Genomic DNA, 6,571 nt, shown 5'->3' with positions numbered 1-6,571 from the left:
AGAGAGAGAGAGAGAGAGAGAGAGAGAGAGAGAGAGAGAGAGAGAGAGAATAGGACTTGGGAGATAGCTCAGTGGTCTAAGCACCTTCCTGGTATGCACAAGCAACCAGGTTCAATTCTGGGTACTGCATGCCATCCTGGCCCCAGAACCCCAGGTGTGCCATTTTCAGCCACCAAAACCAGGCCTGGTGGTCCATGCCTGTAATCCCAGTGCTGAGGAGGCTGAGACAAAAGAATCACTACAAGTCTGAGCTTCATAGTGAGACCCTGCACCAAATAAGTAAATAAAAAATTTGAAGAGAGTATAATAGTAATTGAAAATACATTAGAAAAGGTACACATTTAGAAGAACAAGATGGGAGGTATTCAAACATGGTTTTTATATTGCACATTGCTTTCTTCAAGTTTTTAAGTAAACAATAAAAATAAATCAGGAGATGTTTGTCCCATCCTTATCCTTCATTCCTGCACCCAACAGAGATATCCTACCACATGTTGTGCTTTCTCCTGGCACGTATCTCCACCATTCCCATGACGTGCTCGTGTTAACATCCAGGGATTCTACCATGTTAGATCTTCCTTACTGACTTCCTACCATGATTGGTAACATTTAAGCTCTCTCCCAAATTCCTTGCCTCAGAAATCTTCCTTGTATACCTCACTTTTCTTTCTTTTCCTCTAGACAATATCATTATAACCAACTTCAAGGAGGAAAGGCTCATTCTCGCTCATGACTTTGAGAGGACTCAATATATGGTGAGTTGGCTGCAAGGCAGACATGGAAGGGTGGAAAGCTGTGGTAGAAGAAAGGTACTCAACCCACTACAGGCAGGAAGCAAAGAGGGATGGGAGGAGCCAGGGACAGCGTGCGCCTTTCCAAATCATGCTGCCAGTGACCCACCTCCTCCAAATAGGTCCTGCTCCTAGCCCCTAGCAGCACTCTCAGCTGTGAACTCATCAATGGATTAATCCACATATGTTTATAGTGTCCGTTATAGTGTCCATTTAGGGCTTCCTCAATCCCCTCCTCTGAACTCACAAGACTTTTGAGGGGTTTTATATCTAAACCACAGTACCTATAAATGCTGTTTTCTGCACAGCCAAATATATGTAATTAAGTATAAGTTATATTTTTTCCAGAAACATCCTGCCTAAAGTTGCCCATGCCTTCCTGCTCCAAAGTAGACTGACTATTCTCTAAGACAATCTCTAAGCCTTCTGCACAGCTATCACCTTGGGTCCCCATTGTTCATAAAGCATAAAATTCTTTCATTAATCTGTTTTGTTTATCTGCACATTTCCTGGGTCCTGTGTCTTTGTATATTCCATCTTTTGCTATACCTCCTTAATTACATATCACAAAGAAAATGCTTGGGACTCTGCATGTCTGAAAATGACCTTATCCTCTTATACTTGGTTGAGTATAGCTTTCTGTGCATAGAATCTAGTTAAGAAATTATTTCCATCAGAATTTTAAAATTCATCCTCTATTGTCTCCTGATTTCCACTGCATTGTTTGAAATGTCTGAAATCTTACTCTTAATTCTTACGATCTGATCTAAGTTTTTCACTTCTGAAAGCATCTAAGATCTCTCTACATCCAAAATTTTTAGTTGATACATCTCCACAGAGTTTTTTGAAATTCATATGAAGATATAAATTGTTTGGTTCTGAGAGTTAGTCTTGAATTGCTTATTTACTAAGTACCTTTATTTCTGAAATGCATTAACAGTTCTTGATCCTCTAAAATGATTGTTATGGTTTGTGTCTAGTTGTCCTCCCCAAAGCCTCATGCAGTCATGGGGTAGACTTATAGAGTTTGTGATTAACTCATGATCCACTGGTATTATGAGTGTGAGTGATGCTGGGATTATGGGTGTAAATGCTTCTGGGATTATGGGTGTGAGTACTGTACCAGCCTGGGTCAGATAGCCTGAATGCAACTTAAGGGAGACAGACTTCCTCTCTGTAACCATTGTTGCTGCTACTCCTCCCATTTGTTCTTTGCCACCTCCATGAAAGTAATAAGTAAATAAGAAAAATATTTACTTTGAAAATATTTCAGATGCCATGTACCACTCTGCCTTGAAGCCAGCTGAGTATGGACTAAAATCTCCAGTGACTGTGGGCTAAATAAAACTCCCCTTCCTTCATTTTGAGTGTCAGGTATTCGTCCCACCAATGAAAAAAAGAGTATCTGAGACAATGATCTTGAATTCCTTTCTTTTGTAGTAGGAATTGAACTCAGAACCTTGCACTTGCCAGACAGACACTATGCCTCTGGCTACATCCCCAATTTTAATTATTTAGCTACAAAAAAAAAAAAAATCAGCATGCTTCTAACTTCAAAACAGTTTGCATCTCTATTTTCCTTGTTGCTTTAGGTTGACTTTTGATAAATAAAGTTGAATCATTTTTATTCAGCCTTGTATAGGCATTTCTATATTGTTTTTTAAAACAAAAGAAATTGTCTATGTAAACTTCCAATGATAAGTATAATGCAAAGAGTGATGTCACTATTCTATAGTCTCAACTATTCAGGAGGCCTAAATGGGAAGGTCACAGGAGACCAACCTGGACAATACTGTGAGCCACCCCCCAACCCTCAAAACTCAAGCGAATTGAAAAATCCACATGACAACCATTACAAGCAAAATTATCAACATGCATCAGCACCTGGGGAATTCTTTCATAAAGACTCAGCTTAATGCTGTCCCATCATTCAGTTTCTTTTAACTTTAAGAGACAGTCTAAGAGATTTATTAATGGAAATATGAATTTCTCAACTGAACTGGAAGATTAAGCTCTATTTTTAGGACACTACAGTTCTGCTACTTATCAAAATAATAGTGCACACTCAGGAAATTATACAATTGGAAAGGTGCTGGAAATCCATTTGGCTACCTAAGGATGGTATGGTGGGGGCAGATTTTTATAGCAGGTGCGCAGGAGCATTAGTAAGCACTGTCACTTCATGTTGGGGCACAGCACTCTAATTTTATCTTAAAATAAGAAAAATATTTACTTTGAAAATATTTCAGATGCTTTACAAGAGGTTTCCTCCTCTACTGACTTTAAGTGTTGCAACCTCTCATTCCTTTTACCTCATTTTCTAACTTCCAATTTACCTGAGGCACACTGAAAGAATTCTTCCAGTTCTTACAATGTGTTTAAATATCTCTAAAGTAATTTGCTTTTGAGAGTTTCTGCTGTAGTTGAGAAACAGCACATACAAGTGTGTCTCATTTGTCCTGGCTCTTTGAAAAAGGAAAGGTTTCCTATGAGGTAGAAGTCTATCCAAGAAAGGCTGTTCCCAAGTCATAATCCATAAAGTTTTGGAGCAAGGAACTCCAGTCAAACCTAGTTGCATCACTGAATTCAGTCTGGAACTGACATATAAAAAGATAGGAAGAGGGGGCTGGGGAGATGGCTCAGTGGAATAAGCACTTCCCTGGCAAGCACAAGGGCCTGAGTTCAATCCCCAGTTCTGAAAAAAAAAAAAAAAAAAAAAAGATAGGAAGTATGCCCATTTATTTCACACTCGACAACCCAAATTGAGGCCTCCAGATCTCTGCTGTGTTCCTCTTACTAGAGTATGTCTCATACTGGGAAAAACTGTCTAAAATTGGGTGCCATCTACTTTGGAAATACCAACATCGCTAACTTCCCAGCACCTTCATTTACACAAGTCATAACAGCTAAATCTCGGAAGTGACCTACATGTTCATCAGCTGATATGTGGAAATTAAAGATATGGTACATTTACACAATGCAGTACTAGTCCAAAGAGAAGACAGGGAGCCTAAGACCCAGAAAGTTGGATGCCAGGACACCTACTGAGTTCTATGGAGTTCTTCATGAAAGAATCTTGTGCTCCACCTTTTTCCTGAAACACTACATATAGCATCTTACACAGTATGTTGCATCTTTTATGATTTGTACCTGTTTTGTACTATTTCTGTGTTCTTGTTTGCTGTCATCTATCACTTCTCAACTTCTGGAATGTCAAACTTCACACCCTGGACTCTAATCTGCTAGTTAACATCCTCTAATCTAGTAAAGGTTCCGAAATAAAATAATCCAGGGTGTGCAGCTGTATTTAAAATGTGAATAAATGGTTTCTTTGTGAAGCGAGAAAAAGACCCCTATAGTAAAGGACATCCAAGTCTGGATCTAGTAATACTTCTCCAGCCAGGTGCTTTTAAAGGATTCCACCATGTGATAACTATTTTTATGATATTGAAATTTCTTTTTCTTCACCTTTTTCATGTTATGACTGGAAAGTAAAGTTTTGCAGGCTATATAACATGTAATATCACAACAGAATGGGTGCAGAAAGAGCTATAAAAATTTAGCTGTCTTCTATTAAAACATTGGAAAGATTTATGAAAAACAAAACAATGCTATTAACCTCATTAAATGTTTTGGTTTGGAAAAGCTTCATAATTTTGAGCTAATATATTATAGTAAGTTTATGGATATTATTTTAATGAGTTTCACAGATATGTTTTTATTTTCTCAATTTGAATTTCAAATACAATACATATTGATAGACGGAACTTATATCAATGAAAACTTTTTGGAAATCTCAACAATTTTTTTAGAGCACAAAATGTCCTTGCAAGCTAAAGGTTTAAAAATCACTGCTGTAGGCAATCTCTTTGGAGAAATATAACCTACCCAATACCACTGACCATGAGAGAAATTCAAATTAAAATCACATTGATATTTCATCTTACCTAAGCAATAATGAGCAGTATTGATAAGTCAAATAATAATAAATATGAGTGAGAATGAAGAGAAAAATAACACTTCTATACTGTTGGTGGGAATGTAAACTAGTAAAAGACGCATGTAAATTATCATACAGATTCTTCAAGAACTTAAAAATAAAAATTCCACTTGACCAAGCTAGTCTCCTTCTAGCCACCTTCTCAAAACAGTTAAAGACATTGCAGTAGCACCTGCACACTCACATTTACGCAAGTCATAACAGCTAAATCTTGGAAGCGACCTACATGTTCAGCAGCTGATAAATGGAAATTAAAAATATGGTATATTTATACAATGCAGTACTACTCCAATAAAGGAAGATAAATCTTAGTCCTTTGTAGAAAAGTAGATGTACTTTAAGAACATAATACTAAGTGAAATAAATTTGAGAGTCAAGCATAAGAATCACATGGTCTCTCTTATATAAGAAAACCAAGGTATAAATAATTTAAGTACCAAAGTAAGAAATGGACAACAGGAATCAAGGAGTTAGATCTTTTCCAGATAGGAAAGGATCCTAGAGATAAAAGAGATAAAAGCTAAAGAGAAGTAAAATTAATTATGCTAATTTTTACAATGTGATAGAGGAAGAGAAAACGCTGGATACTGTTCAGTCAAATAAGAAATAAGATTCACAATTCCAAAAACCCTAGAATCACTGCTCAAAGTTATTCAGAAGGTAAAGTCTCAGAATGCTCCAAAGATACAAAACACAAAATTACCTTGGAAAGTGAATCTAAAACTACCAAAATCCTATTTATGTGGCCTTTCAAGGTGATCACAAAATACAAGCTATTGATGTTAAAACCAAATTCATATACCCACTAATAAATGAATGGATAATGAAACTATGATACTATAATAGAATGCTACCCTATCATAAAGAATAAACTTGGGGCTGGGTAGATAACTCCACAGTCTAGGCAGAAGAGCAAGAACCGAGGTTGAATCCACAGTACTGCATGTCATGCCAGGAGTGCATCTACCTGGCCACTGAAATCAGGTGTGGTTGTGCACACCTGTAATCCCAGCACTGGAGGGGCTGAGACAAGAGGATCTCAAAGAGTCCAAGCTGCCTAGTAAGACCTTGTACCAAATAAATAAATGAATAAATAAATAAATAGATTAGTATTAATTTAAAAATAAAAGAATAAACTTTGGGAGTCCTAGCCCAGGTCCGATGAGTGTGTGGGAGAGCTTCCAACTACCCTGAGCCAGTGGGACCTAAGACTGGTACCAGCCAAGGCGCAGCGTGGGTGAGACCCTCTTCCACCCCCTTGGGACGCCCCCTATCACTCCGCAGCACCTCCCCCACCCCGCCCTCCAAGTAGGAATTTCTGCTGCATTCCGGAAACCCCCAGACACAGAGCTAGCCTAGGTCCAGTGAGAGTGTGGAAGAACTTCCTGATACCCTGCATCAGTGGGACCTAATACTGGTCCCAGCCCAGGCACAGCGTGGGTGACATCCTCTTCCAACCCCTTGGGACGCACCCCACCACTGTGCAGGACCTCTCCCACCCTGCCCGCTGGGTAGGAATTTCTGCCACAACCGGGAACACCCAGAACCAGGCCTCGCCCAGGTCCTGTGAGTGTGTGGGAGAGCTGCCTCTCCCCGCTACTCCACCTTGTCCCCTCCAGGCTCAACTCAGGCCTGGCATACAGGCCTGGGGTGTAAACCTGCAGCTGCAATCCCTGCAGAGAGTATAGAGGATAGAACCATCCAGCTAGTCCAGGAGTAGAAAATCTTGCCAGAGGGGCACAACAGGTTCACACTCAAGGGTAGCAGTGGGAAGGAGCTG

Source organism: Octodon degus, unplaced genomic scaffold (assembly GCF_000260255.1).
Source record: "Octodon degus isolate 3935 unplaced genomic scaffold, OctDeg1.0 scaffold00059, whole genome shotgun sequence".
Lineage (NCBI taxonomy): Eukaryota > Metazoa > Chordata > Mammalia > Rodentia > Octodontidae > Octodon > Octodon degus.
The sequence above is the reverse complement of the archived record's forward strand: the minus strand, read 5'-3'. Positions refer to the sequence as shown.